We start from the raw sequence: 2,500 nt of genomic DNA on the forward strand, positions 1-2,500 counted from the left end.
CCGAGGCATACCAAGGCCGTCCCTTGCGCGTCCCGTGCTGTCCCGTGCCGTCCTGAGCCTTACAAGGCCGTCGCATGCGCGTCCCGTGCCGTCCGAGCCTCACCAAGGCCGTCCCATGCGCGTCTCGTGCCGTCCCATGGCGTCCCGAGCCTTACAAGGCCGACCCACGCCTTACGAAGGTCGTCCCATGCCTTACAAGGCCGTCCCATGCGCGTCCCGTGCCTTACAAGACCGTCCCATGCCTTACGAAGGCCATCCCATGCCTTAGCAAGGCCGACCCATGCCTTACCAAGGCCGAACTATGCCTTACCAAGGCCGTCACATCGATCTCGGAGAAAGTACATCATCATGACATCGGAATACGGCCCCAACATCGATCTCGGAGAAAGTACATCATCATAACATCGGATCGGATGTGTATCCATCGAAGTTCCATCGACACTTCGAGAAGATCGAACATAGCTTCCTAGCATGTTAAAGGTTCGGTGCTAATGGGAACATAAAGATCCCACGACGTTCCAAACGAAAGTAAAGTGTTCCGTGCGTGTGAACTACGTTGTCCCGTGTGCCGGCTCTCGACTCCTAAGATGTCCCATGTAAATGCCCTTCGTGGGAAAGAATGTCCCGTGCAAGACGCCTTGATGATCCCCATAAGGTGTCCCATGTGCGTCCCATGATGTCCCATGCGCGTCCCGTGCCGTCCGAGCCTCACCAAGGCCGTCCCATGCGCGTCTCGTGCCGTCCCGAGCTGTGCCGAGGCCGTCCCTTGCCGTCCCGAGCCTCGCCAAGGCCGTCCCGTGCCGTCCGAGCTGTGCCGAGGCCGTCCCATGCGCGTCCCGTGCCGTCCGAGCTGTGCCGAGGCCGTCCCGTGCTGTCCCATGCCGTCCCGAGCCTCGCCAAGGCCGTCCCATGCGCGTCCCGTGCCGTCCGAGCCTCACAAAGGCCGTCCCGTGCCGTCCCATGCGCGTCCCGAGCCTGACCAAGGCCGTCCCGTGCCTCACCAAGGCCGTCCCATGCGCGTCCCGTGCCGTCCCATGCGCGTCCCGAGTTGTCCCATGCCGTCCCGAGCCGTCCGAGCCTCACAAAGGCCGTCCCGTGCCGTCCCATGCGCGTCCCGAGCCTGACCAAGGCCGTCCCGTGCCTCACCAAGGCCGTCCCATGCGCGTCCCGTGCCGTCCCATGCGCGTCCCGAGCTGTCCCATGCCGTCCCGAGCCTTAGCAAGGCCGTCCCATTCGCGTCCCGTGCTGTCCCATGCGCGTCCCGTGCTGTCCCGTGCCGTCCCGAGCCTGACCAATGCTGTCCCGTGCGCGTCCCATTCTTTTGGCTCGGCTGGCCCGTGCATTCTATGGGGTCGTGGGACATTTCGAAATCCACCCGGGCCACTTCGACTCTCTCTTCATTAATACTATTGAGGTATTATTTATGAATTATTGGAGAAAAGAAACGGAGGAAAATATTTTTTTTTCTATTTTTTATGAATTTTCCGGTGTTTATTCACTTAAAAATTCATAGAAAAATAAATATTTATCGGAATCGCTATTATAATATATCAAAAAAATCCTTGCGAAAAGACCTTTCCGACGAGTATAAGTTTGCTGGATTCCGACGAGTAACGAAGGAGTAAAGGCCCAGTATGCTTGGTTAAAAAATTGATGTTTCCTTGTGAAAATAGGAAAAACAATAACTTTGCACTATAAGGGGGAGGGTTGAGCTCCTTCCCCAGAGCGTGCACAGCACTTGTGCTGGCACGTTCCCTAGTGCTCGCCAAGCACCATAGGGCATCCAAAGGGCAAAGCTCGGCCTACTACATGATGGGAAGCTTCTAATATGTCGGAATACGAAGAGATTTCGTGCGACCCGAAGCTCGGCTCGGGCGTCCCGGCCTGTCCCGAGCTGTGCCGAGCGCGTCCCAGGCCGTCCCGAGCCAAGTCTCGGGCGTCCCAGGCCGTCCCGAGCCAAGTCTCGGGCGTCCCAGGCCGTCCCGAGCCAAGTCTCGGGCGTCCCAGGCCGGCCCGAGCAAAGTCTCGGACGTCCCAGGGCGTCCCGAGCTGTGTCGAGGCCGTCCCAGGGCGTCCCGAGCTGTAGCGAGGGCGTCCCAGGCCGTCCCGAGCCAAGTCTCGGGCGTCCCAGGCCGTCCCGAGCAAAGTCTCGGGCGTCCCAGGCCGTCCCGAGCTGTGCCGAGGCCGTCCCAGGCCGTCCCGAGCAAAGTCTCGGGCGTCCCAGGCCGTCCCGAGCTGTGGCAAGGGCGTCCCAGGCCGTCCCGAGCTGTGGCAAGGGCGTCCCAGGCCGTCCCGAGCTGTGCCGAGGCCGTCCCGAGCCTAGTCTCTGGCGTCCCAGGCCGTCCCGAGCTATGGCGAGGGCGTCCCAGGCCGTCCCGAGCCAAGTCTCGGGCGTACCTGGCCGTCCCGAGCTGTAGCGAGGGCGTCCCATGCCGTCCCGGGCTGTCCCATGCGCGTCCCGTGCCGGCCCGAGCAACAGCTCGGGCGTCCCGTGCCTCGG

The sequence above is a fragment of the Eschscholzia californica genome, unplaced genomic scaffold, assembly GCF_041429995.1.
Source record: "Eschscholzia californica isolate CP2 unplaced genomic scaffold, dmEscCali1.0.p SCAF_9, whole genome shotgun sequence".
Taxonomy (NCBI): Eukaryota; Viridiplantae; Streptophyta; class Magnoliopsida; order Ranunculales; family Papaveraceae; genus Eschscholzia; species Eschscholzia californica.